The following is an 18,872-nucleotide window of genomic DNA, read 5'->3' on the forward strand; positions in this document are numbered from 1 at the left end:
ATAGATGAATTTTATTTACATGAACATTTACATTATTTATATGAACATTTGTATTATATGATTTTTATTCAGGTGCACATTTATAAATACATAAGGGCATGTGTGTATGTACATAACACCTGACAATTATCTTCCTAAGCCTATTTGAAACCACTTTTAAAGACATTTACGTCTTCCTACCTTTTTTTTTTTTCAAATCATCCACTGTTTCTTTTGAGCTTGACAACAAACCTGTGAGCTATGTGTTCCAGGTATTATTATTATTCCCATTTTATAGATGAAGGGACTGAGGCTGACTTGTGTTAAGTGATTTGCTTAAATCAGTTTTAATTTAATTAATTCAAATCAAAATTAATTTTGATTAATTTAAATCAGTTTAAAAGGTCAACATTAGGCATTAGAATCACAGGCTTGTAGGATTCAAGACTGGCTCTGTTGGATTCTAAGGCTCTGCCACATAATGATATTTTCACAGCTGTCACATAAATGCTTACACTCAGAGGTATAGATAAGTAATTAGAAAGACAGAACTACAGATACTGTTATGGATATATATGTAGGTCTTTCATATCTATTTATCTCTCTATAAGTGATCATGAGAACTGCCAGCTAATTTAACAGTCACTCATGTGGGCCATCATTTCTACCCCTCCCCAAATACATGAGCTATGTGTGACCTTGGATGTGTTATTTTCTAAGGCTCAGTTTCTTTATTTGTATAAGGAAAATAATAATACTTGCATTAATCGCCAAAAGGGGCACTTTGTGATGTTGGAGAATTCTCTTTACTGAGAGGAATAGGACCTCTTGAAAGACATGTCAGCAGTAGTACTCATGACTGTGAATAGGAGGCCAATTGAAAGCAAAGAAATTTATTGGTATATGAAGGAAGATTGCTCTCACTGATAGCATCTTCAAAACCCTAGCGTATAGATTTGGTTTTTATAACTTTTCAGGCCTTCTATGAGTACACAGTCCATCAGCAGCATTCCAACAACTGAGGCTAGAGAAATAGAACTTTTTACAGAAGAAAGAAGGATAGAGACATCCATTTTAATGTATCCTTGCATAGTTTGTTCTATTTTACTTTTCTCTCAATAGAGGTTAGGGAATTTCCACCATTAGGCCACTAGGTCATTGGGAGATTAATTTGTCAAGATGTCTTGAAATGATTGTGGCTCTCATTCCCTTCCTCTTGGTCTGCCCTGCCTTCCCCATCAAGAAAGAATGAGCTAATGTCTATAAAGGGGCTTTGTAACTACAACATATAGCAAGTTGCAATCTACAAGCTAGTTTTCTTTTTATAAATGATACATTTATACTTATATTTATAAATGATACATTTAAGAAATATAAGAAATTCTAATGGCTATGGTTCATTATCCAAAACTAACTTCCAAACACATTAGCATGACAAATAGCCTTTGGAAAAAGAAAAAAAATCACATTTTCCAATAAATTCTCCTTTTAGTTCATAAATTCTAAACAATAACCTTTAGAGGACATCCTGATCAAGACTCAGTCTTTGGTATGCAAAGGTGTGGGTGCGTCAGTCGGTAGACTCCTGAAGCTTCCTTTCCCCGGTTTACAGTCAAACCTTAGAAATGAATGCCTTTGTCCTATGAATCATCAAGGGCTTTCTACATGTAAAAGAAATTCTCTGAGAATATAAAGTAACTGGGAAAGGCTGTTGCCTGGTTAGAGACCAAACAACTGAGATTCTAGCTGCTACTTGCTTCAGGGCCTAACCCCGGCTCTTAAACTCTCTGATCTTACCCATTTATAAAATGTAGATCAAGTGTTTAAGAGATTGACAGGTGAAAAAAAGCACTTGCTGAACAAAGTGCTTTGAGATCAGAAGATGAAATAAGGCCAAGTGGGGCCTACTAGCTGTACTCAAGTATTTGAAGGATTTTCTGTGAAGAAGAGAGTAGAGTTATTCTGCTTGGCCCTGGAAAGCAGAACTAGGAAGAAGAGGTATGTTAAAGAGACACATCTTAGGTGCTGTAACAATTAACCCTACCCAAAACTAGAATGAACTGCCTCCAGCTGTAGCAAGCAGCCTTGGGAGATAAGTAAATTCTCTGTATTGCTGGAGGTGTTTGCAAAAGGCCACCACTTTTCCAGGATATTGTCAGGGACTTCTTGTTTTGATTCATGGATTGTACCTCTGAGATCTATTCCAACCTTGATATTCTGTGATTATAAAGTGTTTTGCAGTCCAAAAATAAAATAAAGTGGTATTCCATCTACATGACAAAGGGGCATGATCATGCCTCTGTTTTTGTGAAACTGCTAGCATTATTTCATGTCTTCCATATCTATATATACACTCATTAATTTTTTCATTTAGAGCTAAGGGAATGCTGGCATTCAGTTTTATGGCCGATCCTGGACTTTTCTTATAATCAGTCCTTCTCAAGCAAGACAAGAGTGCCCCTTGGCTCCAATGGAATCAGATTCTCCATGGAAATCTAGGTTTAAGGGAAAAAAAACCAATATAGAGACCTTAAGAAAGGGCACGTTACTTTTAGAAAATAAAAGGAATTACCAAAAAAAAAAGAGATAATAGTTGTCATGACAACAACATATGTTCCATAGGTCTACCTTTTAAAATGTGATGAAGGGAACAAAAGATTGATTTCCCTTGTGAGTTAGAGAGGGAAAACAGAAAGGAATAAAAAGCCTGGCTAGAAACAATATCTAACATTAAGTTCAAAAGTCATTTCACTATCATTTTCCAATACCACTTACTATATAGCCTTGTATGAACTTAAAAACCCATTTCAAGAGTTGGCACAAAATCTGTGTTATATGAAAAGCTGGAAATTTTTCTTCTTTTCCCTTTTTAAATCTATTTTTTAATGTGCAGAGGGAAAGGTAGCAAAGTCATACGCTTAAAACCAGGCTTCTCAATGCAAGAAGCAGGGCTGAGAGAAAACATTGTGTAGTGGAAAGAACTCTAGACTTAGAATCAGAAAACAAGAGTTCCAGTCTGGGTGCTCAACAGATCTGAAGACAAGTGGAAGGAACTGGGGATGTTTAACCTAAGAAGAGAGTAGGTTTTGGGGGACAGGAATGTGAAGCACTTGGCACCATAATAGTCAATTTATAGATCAAAACATAGCTTTTGGTTTATATAACCCAGGTTCAATCTTGAGGATTTTTCTCTAAAATCTTAATGACTCATGTCATTAAAACCTGAGGTTTTTTTCTAAGGAACATCAGAATTTGACTTATGTCTGAAAAGAGCCCTCAGCTATCATATAAGCACTCAGGCTAACAAAAACTTACTAATAAAAATTTTAATATGGTAAAGTTTTATTTAACCCAGTGGAAAGAGCAAATAACACATAGCTGAGCCCATAAATAGTCCATAAAACTCCTCCCTATTGTGCTTTGACCACCCATGCAACTATATAGTCTTCCAAACTTATATTTCCCTTACAAGGGGAAAGAATTTGAGGCTACTAGGGAGTATCTTTTCTTCCTATAAAACCTTTTCACTTTCACGTATTTGAAATGTTTTATCTTTTCTAATTGTCTCTATTTTTGGATTGGTAAAGAATTCATCCCTAGGTTATATCTGTGAAAAGTATATTTTTAAAAATGGTTTGACCTTTAATATTCAAGTCATATATTCATTTTGAGTTTAACATGGTATATAATGTATGGATATCTGGAATTCTATTATCTAGAACACCATGAAGCCATATTTATATTCATCAATTGATACTAATATTTGTAAGCATTTGGGAAGGAACCAGTATGTAGACTGAAGTTTAGAGAAAAGGGGAATGTTTGTGGAGGAAATTTTCTGGAAAAGATGAACGAGTATAGGATTAAGTGTAGACATAGAGAGACCAGTCTTGGGGAGGAGAAGCTACTTCATCATCAAAGGCTGTTATTAAGGAAAGAATGGAGGATGACATCAAGGAATTTTAAAATAAGAAGAAAGAGGGAAGAGAAATCAGTACTTTGATGTAGTCATAATCTAATTGGTGTGGGCAGCCTATACCTAACCATCTTGCACAATTCTTGGCCATATTTTGTCATAAATCCTCCATAGAGGATTTGTCCAACATTCTGTGAACCTTCCTTTGGGTCTTGTAATATTTTGTGGAAATAAGTAATAGCAAGCATTTATACCATACTTCAAGCATGGAAAATGCTTCTAGCCCTACATTGCCAAAATTCCATTCAATGGGAACATTTAACTATGAAAGTACTAACCTTGAGGCATCTCAGTCATGATTTTTCATCCCTCATAATGAAATGGAATGGATTTTATGACCCATAAAGGACTCCTTCCTAGGGAAGCCAGTGGAACAATCCTTCTTCTGGAAAAGGTTTCTGAAAGGATAGTATTATGAGTCACAGTCTCATAAATTGCTGAAAGAAAGGGACCTTAAGGGCATTGAATCCAATCCCTTTATTTTACAGATGATGGTACTGAGGACCAGTAAAGTGACTTGCCCAAGGTCACATAGGTAATAAGAGGTCAAGCAGAAATTTGAATCAAGGTGCTGGAATCCATATCCAGAACTCTTTCCTTTGTATAGTTTCCAAATAATAGCTAAAGCATTGTGGGACAAGTATCTCTCAGTATGTAACTTCCCTGCCAGGAATCATTCTAAATCTTAAAGAAATAGGAGCTGCCACTGTTATTATTAGAACTAAAGAGATTTTTACCCATCGAATCCAACTCTCTCCTTATATATATGTAATAAAGCAGAGAGAAGTCCCCAAGGTCACACAGCTAGTCCCTTGCAAAGTCGGGACTCAGATAAAGGTCTCCTGATTCCTAGTCTCAATTTTTTTCTATTAATTAATGCTTCCATATCAAACTCAGCTTTAAGATGATTCTGCCACCAAAGTCTGTGTGGCCAGTTTTATCTATTAACCCTTTAATAGTTTATTAGCAGTCTAATTAATGGTGTCAATACTTTTTGGTCACACATTCCCATAAAATAGGCATTGCTAAAAAAACAATATTGAAGCCCATACTACTTGTTTCCCTTCTCACCACCACCCTCCCCCTCAAATCTGGCTATAGAGTTGCTGCTCAAATTAGTCTTTTTTTGCATCCAGGAAGAAAGAGCAGAGGGGTGGGTTGCTCCCTTTGTATAAGCACTGACTTAGCAGCAGCCAGTTAGGGAATGCTTCATCATTACATAATGCAAATCCCTCCCAATCTGTCATATACAATTGGGAATAAGCTCACTGCAAATTTCTGTATGGTGGATTGGAATAACTGCATACTCCAAGGACTGTCCCTCACCAACCAGTCTAACGATGCAACATTTATTTATTATTTATAATTTTATATTTATATTATATTTATTTACAAGTAAATTTCAAACATGGATTACTATGTAAAAATCATGAACATTATTAAATAGAAAAAATTCTTTAAAGGATGAGACAAAATTAAATACATTAACAATATAAAACTGCTCTCACAACCTTTTATTAGTAATAACAGTATTTTGTGAAAGAAATGTGACCTAATATTCATTTCTTAAAAATAATCTTATTTAAACACTTTGTGATGAAGTGATATGAAGGTTTGATCCTAAGTTCAGTTTATTTTAATCCTTGGTTTTAATGGTTGTCAAAAATTTAAAAAAAGATACCTTGCAATACTATATAGATTCAAGTTACATGGAAGAAGGCTATGTTTGTTAAATTTTTCAAAATATTTCTTTATTTTTAACATTTTGAAAAATTAAGTACCAAAATCTCTCCCTCCCTCCAATCCTTTTCACCCATTGGAAAAGCAAGCAATATAATACCTATTATACATAATATATATAATTTATATAATAATATATGCATAATATATATCAAATATATATGATATATAATAATATAAGTAATGCAAAGAATACTTCCCAATTGCCAAAAAAAGGCAAGAAAAAAGTAAAAAACAATGCTTCACTTTGCAGAGTTCATTAATTGTTTCTCTGGAGGTGGATAGTATTTTTCATCATGAGTCTATTGCAGATCATTGATTGCATTGATTTGAAATCACTCATTTTTAAATCCCATCCACTAATTATGCAAAGATTTTTGCCAGCATTCAACATAGGGCCCATTTTCCCTATGTCAATCAGTTGTTTTTCCAAATCAATCATAAAGTATTGTTTTTTAAAAAATATTTTTAACAAGTGGGTTTAAGACTACTGACAGACTTCATTTGAAAGATTTATAAACAGCTTAGAAAATTTTGTTTTCAAGCTTTTAAAATGTTTAGATAGAAGAGTTTTTGAAAGTGATATACTTTTATAATTTTTAGCAATAAAAGCTTAGTTTTGAAATGACTTGCTGATCATGATGGCTTTATATTATCATTATCTAATGGGGAGAGGGGTGGGAAGGAGAATGGAATAGGCATTTATATAGCACATGCCAAGTACTGTACTAAGCACTTTAAATATTATTTCATTTGATTCTCACAACAACTCTGTGAGGTAGGTGCGATTATCATTCTCACGTTAAAGATGAGGAAACTGAGGCAAGCAGAGATTAAGTGACTTGCCTGACTCACCCAATTAGTGTCTGAGGCCACATTTGAACTTCCTGACTCTAGGCCCACCTCTCTATTCACTGTGCCACCTACCTGTCTTAAGGCTAATACCTCAAGGTTCAGGATACACTAAAGGTGAAGTTCATTGAAAATGATGGTGAATCTAAATTCATATTTCAAATAATTTTGATAAACTTTTTGGCTTTTCTTACCAGATCTAATTAGATCATTATTGTTTTTATCTCCTAATGTAGCTGACAAAGAATTCAATGTAGGAATAGGAAAAGTTTCAGCTGTGTCATTTTTTTGTAAATTGCGTTCACACTTATTAGTATCATCTTTAATCTGTGGATCCTTTCTTGGGATATTCTAGCCCCCTAAGTCTGTATGATAATATCTTGGAGTAGGGGAAGTGGAGGGAAAGGAGGTGCAGCTTAGCCACCTTACCATTCCTGCTTTGTGACAATTTGATTAAAAAGAGACAATATAGTCTGCAAATCCACTTAAAAGGGTATACATAAACTGTAAAACACTTGAAAACAAATCAATTGCTCAACAAAGATTTATTAAGTGCTCAATACTACAGGCACCATATGAGAACATCACTGACAAATTCTTTGCACTGTAGAATTCTTACTCTTCTTTTTATATATCTTGCATATTATATGTAGCATGAGACTGTCAGACATATGGATTGAATGAGGATGCCAGTGTCAATCCATATATTTAATGTCAAGAAAGCTTAGTTTCTTTTCTTTTCTTCCTTTTTTTTTTTGAGGAAAAAAATAGATGATTGATCAACAGGATGGAGGAGTAGAAATTTTCTCTGATGCTCATCACCTCTCAGACCTCTCCAAGACATAAATTATGGATAAAGATAAAGCAACTTTACCTGTTTTAAAGGTCTAGGATACTAGAAACATTAACAAAGGCGAAAACTCTATGACCTAATGACTAATTCAACCTTAGTCAATCAACCTAACTAAAGAAGATTAAAAACTATGAACTGATGACTAATTTAACCTCAATCAACTTTTAAGCAAGGCAGCTAGGTGGCTCAGTGGATAGAGCACCAGGCTTGGAATCAGAAAGGCCCAAGTTCAAATCTAGATCCAGACACTTAATAGTAATCTCTAAAATGAGATGGAGAAAGAAATGACAAAACACTCCAATACCTTTTCTATGAAAACCCCAAATTGGGTCACAAAGAGTTGGATGTGACTGAAACAAGTGAACAACAACATTCGCTCCCCTCTCCCATTTTCCTCCACACTATTGACAACAAGGTCACATCAGCCAACACATGGGCTTGAAACAAAATGCAACCCCACATCTCAGCACCCCTTCCTTCTTTCCAGTACTATGGAGATCCAAGTGCCAAAATGCAGAAATTTTAGAGGTCTTAATAGATCATGCCAGGACAGTGTTTGGTACTAGAAAAGGTCTTTATAGGAGAATAAAGGAACAAAGAGAAAGAGGTAGGATATGTATATGGGCTTGAAATAGAGCCCATCCCTACACCACTCTTCCTTTCTCCCCAGTGTCAGGAGATCCGAAAGCCACATGATAAAAATCAACCCAGTGGAGCAGAAAGCACCCTGACACATACACCACAGATCAACAGACAGATCCAACTGTCTGACCATTATATACATACATAATTACCAAAGAGAGAAGCACCAACATCTGAGTTTTCAAACTCAGGGGGCTCCTTAATGGCTACCCAGAGTCTCATCTGGCCATATCACACAAACATTCTTCTCATGAGTAAGCCCCAAAGCAAAATGCTAACCTTAGAATAGATAGAGAGCTAGAAGGCATCACAACCCACACGCTTCAGTGCCTAATTACCAAAAGATGTGAAAACCTTCAAGCAAACAAACCTCCCCTAAGCAATCTTCCCTTAATGGGTTTCACATGTGAGGCTTAATAACGAGCAGGGAAGACCTTTGACTCCCATTAACATAAATCTCATTCACTAACCCAGGACACAAGAGCACTAGCATGGTAGCCCTCTGTACTTCCAGATCAGAGAACTGAGAAACAGAGGAAATGGGACAGTACACAGTGTGGCAACTGACTAAAACTCAGGGAAAGATTCAAGCATCAAGCTGGGGGAAGTTTTGTTCCCCCAAAAGTCCTTGAGACAGAGATCTAGATAAGTGAAATGTGAATTGAGATCTAGCTCCAAGGGAAAATAGCACCGGAGGAGAAGGAGTCAGAAAGTGAGCAATAGGTGAAAATAACCACTGAAATTTCCAAAGATTCTAGGAGGAAGAACATTCAAAGACCTTGAGCATAAGCAGATAAACCAATATGAAAAACATTAATGATATAAAGAAATATGAACCCCAGCTCTAGTAAATGAGTTCAGGTATCTAGAAAAAAAAAACAAAGAAAAGTGATTCAACATGACGAGACAGAAGATCCTGGGGATCTGAGGAGAACAGACACTTTTCTTGAGTGATTTAAAAGAGAAATGAGAATTTTGAGACAGAATTTATGGCCTGCAGAGTAGAAATAATTGGTAAAATAGAAAAACTTGAATATGTGAGGGCAAGTTTCACCAAAGAAACACAAATGAGAACAACTGATTGGAAATGAAAATAATATAAGTAAATAATGAGAAGAAACAAATACTAGAAGTAAAGGACAATCTAGAAGAAGAGAAGCAAAAAATCAATAACAATTAACAGAAAACACACTCTCTATTCAAGTAAAACCTATTGATCTTCAAGATAGGATGCATAGAGACAACCTAAGGATTATAGGTGTGCCACAAGAAGAAAAATAATTTAAATGTTTTCCTTAAATTTCAAAGGCTTCAAGGTCTTGTTCACTTCACTTTGGAAATCAGTCAAGTCAGGGGATGTAATCAGTCTTTATTTAGAGCACCCTTATTAATAACACTAATGAAACCTTGACTTGTGTTTATGAGGTAAATTTATAAACAAGAGCCTGGATCCATAATAATTCCATACCCAGAAGGGTAGTGATTAAATGGCTTATGCTTATGTACCTGGCTAGAGAGCATAACTCTAATAGTGGGCTGGGAGTGGAGCTTCACTAGGAAAGATCCCTGTTTTCTTCATGGCTCCCATTGCTCCCTCATGTGACAAACAAAGCCTTAAGAAGTAAGACTGGGGAAAGGTAGGGGTCACCTCTTGATTCATTTCTTGGCTGACTGCCTTGTTTCTTTCTGAGCTACTGCTCCTGGGCAAGAATCCACAATAAAACACAGTCATATGCACTTTCTAGCTCATCTACTCAGATGGAGGTCATGTTTTATAGTATTACAGAAGGGAACTACAGACATCTTTTCTCTCTCATTCTCCTCAAAAGTCCCCAAACCCACATTGTAACTGTTTGTCAAAAATTTCCACCACCATTCCTTGCCCTATTCCCTGGCTGACTGAGGGCTGATTTCATTTTAGTTTCTCCCCTTCCAAACCTGGGAAGAACTACAAATCTCAGGCTAATTTGTGGCCAGTCAACTCTTGCCTTGAGTTGCTGCACTATGCCTAGAATTTATAAAGTACCAAAAATTTACTTAATTTGTGCCTCCCAACAGCCTTGTGAGGTAGGTATGGCAGCAATCATTAGCCTCATGCTATAGACAAAGAAATAGAAGCTCAGAGAGGGGAAGGAATGTGTTAGGAAATGTCAGGGGTGAGATTAGAAACCAGGTCTTCCTGTCTCCAAGTCCAGCACTCTACCCACTACTTTCACTTATTTTTACTTGGCATCCATATGGAACAGACTGTCTCTTCTGCTTCTAAATATATTTATAAAGAAATGAGCCTTCTTGTCATCTTACCAGCCCCCAACCATTTTCTCCAACTTGGTCTCACTAGAACAAATCCTAAAGAAGGGCTTCTTAACCTTCATAAACCCTGTGGATAAATTTTAGGAGATGGGAAAAATTAAATCCTTATTTTTACTAACTTCTAACTGAAACTTAGCATTTCCTTCCATTTTTTCAAAACATTATTCTGAGAAGAGGTCCATAGGCTTCACCTGTTATCCAAAGGGGTCTATAACATTGAAAAAGGTTAAGAACGCCTGCCCCAAGTGATTCAGCAAAAAATTTTTCTTTCCTTCCCCTAAATCAAAAGATTACAAGAGGAATATATATTTTTTTAATATTGGCTATTGTGTCTGCTAAAGCTTATGGTAGTATTCTAATGGAAAATTGATTTTTTAAAAAAAATTGTAAGCTGATCAAAGAATGAATGAACCTGGATCACTGCTACCCAGTTCTTGAAACCCATTGCTACAGAGGTCTTCATTTCTGTGTGGTCTTGGGAAGGAAGGAAGTATGTGTGTTTGGCAATTTCACTTAGGATTAATGCCTGCAATTTTTAGGAGATCAAAATTCCTCCCCTCTCTATCATTTTCTTTAATAACCTCAACATCGCCCCATAAATAGTATGTAAACCAATTAACTGCCAAGTGTGCCTCTGTTACAGAGATTGTGCTAAAAGGGCTGCATTTGTGAAAATCATTTCCATGACCTGAAAGGATTTCTCCGTGATATGCCAGACCTGAACACAGCCAGATTGAAAAGTTATCCATTACACAAATCAGCCCAAGAGAGGCTTCCATAAACCAGGCAGCACCTTGGGGAGCATTATTAGAAGCTTCTGGGCAAAGATCTCAGATCTGGTACTTGGAATTGGTCTTGAGTTGCTTCCAGCATGAGGCAGTCATAGCCAAGAAGTTATCGCGCTGGGAAAGCTGGAGATAATGAAATTCAGATGCTTCGTTGAGGATCTCAAATTGTTTTTTATAAATATTTGATATTCTAAAAACTCAAATGTAATTTGCCTTGCGGCCTTTTCCCTTGAACTTCTGAGATAATGCTCTGCAAGAGAAACATTGCCAATATATCAAAGCCACACTAAAATACTCTTGTGGAGGGCCCATCCTATGTGACCACCAAATCATTGCCATTCTTCTCTAGAAACCTGATAAAGTCACCTATGCTCAAAATCCTGTGATGGCTCCCTATTGCCTACAAGATAAAGTTGAAACACCATAGCATCCAAAGCTCTTCCCAATTAAGCATCTTCCTTTCTCTTCATTTTTATCTCATATTATTACCTAACTTGTACTATTTGCCTTTCCTCAGACTCATCATATTTTTTTTGTCTAGCATTTATACTCTTTTCATATTATCCCTATTCCTTGAAGGCTCTCTCCCTATCTCTGTCTATTGAAATTTTATTTCTCCTTCAAGATGCAGCTTAAAAACTGTTTCTGCCATGAAGGAAGAGAAGAAGAAAATAAACATTTATGAAGCTCCTATAGTGTTCCAGGAACTGTACTAAACTCCTTAAAAATATTATCTCATTTGATCCTCACAACAATCCTGGGAAGCAGGTGCTATAATTATCTGTATTTTATAGTTGAGGAAACTGAGGCAGTCAGATGTTAAGTGACTGGCTCAGGGTCATGCAGATAATAAATGCCTGGGACTGAATGGATTTGAACTCAAGTCTTCCTGACTCCAGACTTAGCACTCTATCAACTACAATGCATAGCTACCTCATGAAGCCTCTGATGATCATATTTTCCAAGTTGGAAACGAAATTTCATCCTCTGATTTTATGTACTATTTCTCATATCTTTAATGAGCTTATGTTCTATATAATAGTTATTTATATGAGGACCATAACACTCCAATAAGCTCCTAGAGGTCAGGGATTATATCTCAGTTATATTTACTATCACCTATGGTGCCAAGCACATTTCTCTACACAAGTAGGTACTTAATGAACATATAATTGAACTTGACACTCACTAGCTGTGTGACCTTGGGCAAGTCACTTAACCCCAATTGCCTTATCCTGGGTCATCTTCAGTCATCCTGATGAATATCTGGTCATTGGATTCAGATGGCTCTGGAGAAGTGAGGTTGGTGACCTGAACAGCCCTCCCTCACTCAAAACAAAGTCAAGTGCAAGTCATGTCATGTCTTGCATGGTCTGATGGCATGGTCTTCTTCATGAACACACACGCAGTCTATTAAGACAATTCTCAGACCAGCTGATTTGTGGGTAGATAGATAATAGAGTTCAAGGAGATTAGGAGTTTTGAACTACTCTGCAAAAGGGTAGCTAGAACAAAAAACCAGAGAAGAAGATGAGGAGGAAACTGAAAGGCAGGAGGGAGAAAGTCATAGCTCTTATATGGTCAGTGGGACAGTAGAATGATCATAGAGCTTAGCTGAAGCAGCTCAGCCTCCATCTTACGGAACAATGAACTCAAAATGCATTTGCTTTGGGTGACTACCCCTTAGATACTAGAGAAAACCAGTGAAAGATTTTAATTTCCCTCGTTTCTCTCCCTGTGATTACACATACATCAGACATTGTATATACTTTTTCTTGCTAACTCTTTAAAATGCACTTTTATCCTGATCTTTTATCTTCACATAAAAACTTATGATTGATCATGAATATTATGTACTATAGATGTACCCAGGGAGTAAAATGGTAAAAGTGAGTAGTTAGCTTAAATACACAGAATTTAAACGGATTCAAAATCCTCCATCTCTGGTAAAATTGTTACATAATTTTCTCTAACAGGGGACTCAAGAGCTACATAATGATGGTTTACTAGAAACCTGTTTTAATAAACTTCCTAAACCAGAAAAGATCATATGAACCTGAGGACCATTTTCCTGTAGGCTAAAAACTGTGAATTATCTCTTTGTAGCCAGACTAGGTTGTTTCAGGTAAACTCTAATTCAACTAAAGAGAGAGGAAAGGATAAAAGGTGGTTGAGTCAGGGACCAAAGAGAAGGTCATACTCAAAATCAGCCCTGTAGAAGAAACAGATATGATCTGGGAGGAATTAACCCCTTATGTATGAAGAAATGCTACATGGATTTGTGTTTAAAATTATAGGAATAAGTGGGCCACTCCTTGTGTTAAATAACATCTATCTAAAACAGAGAGCTAGCATTATCTGTAAAGAAGAAATACCAGAAGCTAGCAACTTTTGTAGTATAATTACAAACAGTTTTCCAGACCAGATGTGAATCTGTTTCTATATTTTTCTTCCCAGACCTGTCTCTCTAGGTGGAGTGAGAGAGAAAAATTTGCCAGTTTGGAGGATTCAAGTCTGCCCAGACTGGTTGAGACTTCTGGAGCCAAGAAGCTAGGAAAGTCTCCTGCTCATAAAGGGGCAAGAATCATTAGAACAGTTATGCAAAACTTATGGTTTCTTACTAGAGATATCAGATGCTGAGCTGAGGCATCAGAGATAAAAGACAGGATCCAGCCCAAAAGGATGAGTCATCATGAAGGTCAACTGATGTTGAGAAGCAAGCAAAAAGATGTGATCTGAAGGTTAGGCAGATACCAGAAGAACAAAGAGGCTTTTATTTTGGCATGACTCTCAGCACAGCATGAAGCCCTTTGCATCCTTGTCATTGAGTGCCCAGGTGTCCTGCTGCAATTGCTTTCCAATCTCTCTTACCTTAGCTGCAGCTGGACATCTCCCTGACATCAGCAGCATTACTCATTGGTCAAAAAGAGTCTTTTCATCACTAAGGGCTGGTTGGACAATTTCTCTCCTGTGCAATTATAATTTAATTTATAGCATGTTTCTTCCACTAAAGTTCTCCAGCGCCTCATTTCAGCTTAGAGAGGACTCTAGGTTCTTTAAGGCCACTCCCGAAGACCATAAATTCTGACAAGGATTAACAAGCTGGAAAGATTTCAAGTATGGTCTTAGAAATAGATTATGTGCCTATGAAGCAAGGACCAGTCTGGCTAAGTTTAAAGAAGCTTATCACTAGTCAACCAATAAATCAACCAATGAGCACATGTTACATACATATTATGTACTACGCATTGGGGATACAAAGGCAAATATAAATCAGTCACTCACTTAAGGACTTTTCACTTGTCATCAAAGGATCAGCCAACAAGTGATACTTGGTTTTTTCTGCAATAAATCACAAAGGAGCATCTACAAGGAAAATAGAAAGTACTCTTACACTACTTACATTTCAGGGTTATTGTAAGGCAAGCACATTATAAACTCAAATATTATCATCACCATCTAAATCTATATTTCGGATTCAATTTGTTCAAATTCCTTAGCTTCTTCAAAATTTACCATTGGGAAAAACATACTTAGTGTTCTTAACAGTTTTTATTCTCTGGACCCCTTTAGAAATCTGATGAAACCTATGAAACTCTTCTCCGAAGGGTTTTAATGCATAAAAAAAATTCATAGGATTATAAAGGAAATGAATTACATTGAAATATAGTTATCAGAATATATTTTTGAGAATTAATGAGCCTAAGCCCCACAAATGGGCAAAGCTGAGATCTAGGGTAGGCAAACTGAGTATCCTTAGTCTTCAACTCCATTCTTTGGAAAAAGTGAATAGATTCTTCATCAATGAAATTAAAAAACAGAAGATTTAGAACCAACTCAGAAATCAAAATTAACCATATCTGAATATATCCTGACCTGAAGTCAAACTGATAAGTTAAAGAAAAATTATAGGTCAAAATAGTCATAACACTATTTTTTATGGTAGCAATGAACTAGAAGCAAAGTGCATGCCTATCAGAGAATGGCTGCATGAAATTTGGTATACAATGTAATAGCATGTTATGCCACTAAAAATGAATAATATGAGGAATTGAGAGAAACAAGTGAAGGCTTGTACAAACTGACCAAAGAAAGTATTTATGGTTGAACTGGAATTGCTGTTATCAGATCTGAAAAATGTTCCACCAGTACAAATAATGCATAGTTCATGTCGTTCCTTGGTTTAAGGGGAATGGGAAACTGGCCAAGAAATAAATTCTCTGCTGCTTTGTCTTACCAACCTGAAGAAGGCAGAACTTCTCAAGAACAATTGGTGTGGACCAGAGATCACCCACTGAAAATGTCAGACTTTGGTACATTGTGTCCTTGTGGCATAGAAAAGCAAATGTGATACTGGGTTTCAGTCACCAAAGATGGCACAGAGCAAGGAGATGTTGCGGGGTTGGTTCCAAGATGTTTCAGAGGCATTATGACCATTCTCCTGGAAATCTCAGAAGTTCTATCAAAATTGGAGAAATCATAATGAAATAGGATGGAAATGTGACTTGGTTCAATTAGCAAATGCCAAGCCCTAGACTAATCCTACCCACAAAATACCCAACGAAGCAGGATACTTACATGTTTTTCTAGATGAATAGGACTTTACCTTTTTCTGAAAGTAAAGAATCCTGGGTGAAGAAACTTCAAACCTTCAAATGATAGGATACATTCCAACCTTATGACCCAATCACATAATGTTTTGAAGTTTAGAAGAGCCTTGTGAGGTAGGTGGTATGAATATTTTACAGGTAAGGAAAATGAGGCTCAGAGAAAAGTTCCTTACTTTTCATAGTTTCACAACTAGAAAATGTCAGACTCATGCCAAATGAAGTGAGCAGAACCAGAAGGAAGTTGTACATAGCAGTAAAATCAACTTCGAGAGACCTATCCAACAGTACCAAAAGACTCATGATGAAAAATGTTACCCACCTCCAGAGAGAGAATGGATGAACTCTGCATGTAGAGTGAAGCCTGCTTTTTAAAACTTTATTTTTCTTGGGATCTTTTTTGTCTGTTTTCTTTTGCAACATGGCTAATGTGGAAATATATTTTGCATGACTTCACATGTATAATGGATCTCAAATTGCTTGCTGTTTCAAGTTGGAGATGAGGGTGGGAGGGAAGTAGGGAGAGAATTTGAAACTCAGAATCTTAAAAAAATCAATGTTAAAATTTTTTACATACACTTGGGAAATATTTAACAAAATAAAAAATATATATTGGAATTTCAGTGCTGGGACTGGAACATGTTCTTAGATTTCAAAGTCAGTGCTTTGTCCCAGAATCAACTAGACGTTATTGAGGCAGAGGCAAATATCAAAAACTTACCTAGAACAAGCAGCACAGCTGAAATGGAGGGAGGAAAGGGGGGGGCAAAGGGGGAGTGGGTGGAGGAAGCATCATCAGCACGAGGTTGCCACTGTGGGAGCAGGGCAGGGCAATAGAAAACTTCATCCCAGTCTGCCAGCTGGTAGCTTTCAATTATATCTAATTATTCTTACTAACTAGGCACTAAGCTATGTTGTTTCTCTGCTGCTGAAGGATTTCAAGGGCTGCCATTAAACTCTAAATTTAGAGTCTTGGAGCAAAGCCTCAGACATCTTACAGCAGTACTACTCCTGTGAAACACAGGTCAATGCAGTTTCTTGAGTGATTGTTTCCAAACCATCTTATAACTCAAGCTAATATTCACATTCATTTCTTGATGACTATGGGAGGAATATTATCTATTTTACTTAGGCTGAGATGGTTTCTCTTTAAGGGGGTCAGGAGGTAGTCCTCTGGATTTGGTTGATTCTAAAGATCTCAAACCCTAGACCTAGGAGAATTTAGTAGTTCTATGGTCCATGTGGGATGTCTTTTGATCTAGCATTACTGTCATATTAAATGTGGAAGTGGAGGGCAACTGCATCTATTTATAATAATAATATTCTTCTCCTCTTATAGGTAAAGTTATTTTTATTGCATTTTATGGATCATCATTATTTCATTGAATTCCATATAAGTCTAGATCATGGGATTGGCTCAGACTAATGACTAAGTAAAAAAACCAAGCTTTGTTAGTTTGTGGATCCTTACTTCCACAATTAGTATTTTGGAACCTGCCTAGATCTGTGATTTCATAGGTATGAGTATCTATCTATCTATCTATCTATCTATCTATCTATCTATCTATCTATCTATCTATCTATCTATCTATATCTGTCTGTCTGTCTGTCTGTCTATCTAATCTATCTGTCTGTCTATCTATCTATCTATCTATCTATCTATCTATCTATCTATCTATCTATCTATCTAATCCCTCCTAATCTTCTCAGCTTTGTGTGAGTCTTTTCATATTTTGCCGTAAATTCTCCATGGAAGACCTACCCAAGAAGCAGGAAGCCTTCCTTTTGTTCTTTTAAGGCCTCAGGACTGCCCTGTAGTTGCCTGGGTTTTGGTCTATTGCTTCACATTCCTTCTACATGAACAATCCATCTCTTTTTTTCCTTCCGTACATATACTCAGCAGTCTTTTATGTAATTTCTTGTGTCAGGCATCAATGGTAACATGCCATGGTTATACCTAACATACATCCTTATGTATGCTTAATTCTTTAATTTTTAATTCTTCTAAATTCATAATGTTCTATAATTTATGACCTTATAGGATCACAAAGAAAATGCTGGTGTCAAAGATATATACATTGTGGGTCTGTAAGAAATATGGATTCAACTAAAAATTCTGCATTGATTGTCCAAATATCACTCAAACCAATCTTTTCTTACAGTTTATAATTCAACTGGAATACCCATCCAAGAGAAATATATCATTAGACAAACTGAAGAGTTCCCCCACCTCATTCAATTATTTTTCATAGTATAGGGTGATGCCCTGTGGAGTTCTAAGATGGAGGGAACCCTGATTTAGGTCAGTACCTTTGCTATGATTTAAAAACTTAGCTGTCTTGAGCCCTAAGAGGTCATATGACTGGTCCAAGGTCACATAGCTAGTAAGTATCGAAGGGAGGACTTGAACCCAAGTTTTCTTGGGTCTGAGGCCAGCTCTCTATAAAGTATTACACTGCCTCTCAATAAACTCTAAAAATAGTTTTATCTTATAATTTCACCTGTCACTTTTGACTGTAAGTATACAATCTAGTGTATAAAAAGCATTTTTCTCTTCTTTTTTTTAAATCAAGGATACTCTCAAAATGTATGTAAACCATTTTCAAACATTTTCTAGAAATGGGAAAGCAGGTAAATGGGTCATTAATTCCTATCGTTTTCTTAAGGTTTTTTTTTTCAGTTTATTTTTCTTAAAGAAATAAAAGTCCTATCTGGTATATTTTCTGTTCTTCTGGAATTTTCCTATCTCTGAACCATATTAAAAATTTTAAATAAAACTTTATTTTCCCCTAACCACATGTTAAAAGAATTTTTAACATTTTAAAAAAGTTTTGAGTTTCAAATTATATCCTTCCCTCCCTCTTCCCTGAGACAGGTTATACATGTGTAATCATGTAAATATTTCCATATTAGTTATTTGTATAAGAAGACAAAGAAAGAAAGGAAAAGAGAAAGGAAAAAGGAAGAAAATAAAGGGAAAAAGGAAGGAAAGAGAAAGGAAGGAAGGAAGGGAAAGAAAAAAGGAAGGAAGGCAAAGAAAGAGAAAACAATATACTTTGGTCTGTATTCAGACAACATCAGTTCTTTCTCTGAGACAATCCCAAAGAACATATTAAATTGAA

At 36.2% G+C, this 18,872-nt stretch overlaps 1 long non-coding RNA gene across 1 annotated transcript in view; it reads right to left on the reverse strand.

Annotated features, from left to right (window-relative positions):
• The window catches only part of LOC140513140 (uncharacterized), a 52,442-nt gene extending 35,910 nt beyond the window's left edge, over positions 1–16,532 (reverse strand). Inside the window, exons 1-3 of the long non-coding RNA XR_011970081.1 lie at positions 16,472–16,532; positions 14,429–14,509; positions 4,234–4,353 (exon numbers count right to left, since the gene is read on the reverse strand). This is a non-coding gene — a long non-coding RNA (uncharacterized lncRNA). The remainder of the gene's footprint in view (positions 1–4,233; positions 4,354–14,428; positions 14,510–16,471) is intronic.
• Positions 16,533–18,872: the final 2,340 nt, after the last annotated feature.

Source organism: Notamacropus eugenii, chromosome 7 (genome assembly GCF_028372415.1).
Source record: "Notamacropus eugenii isolate mMacEug1 chromosome 7, mMacEug1.pri_v2, whole genome shotgun sequence".
NCBI lineage: Eukaryota > Metazoa > Chordata > Mammalia > Diprotodontia > Macropodidae > Notamacropus > Notamacropus eugenii.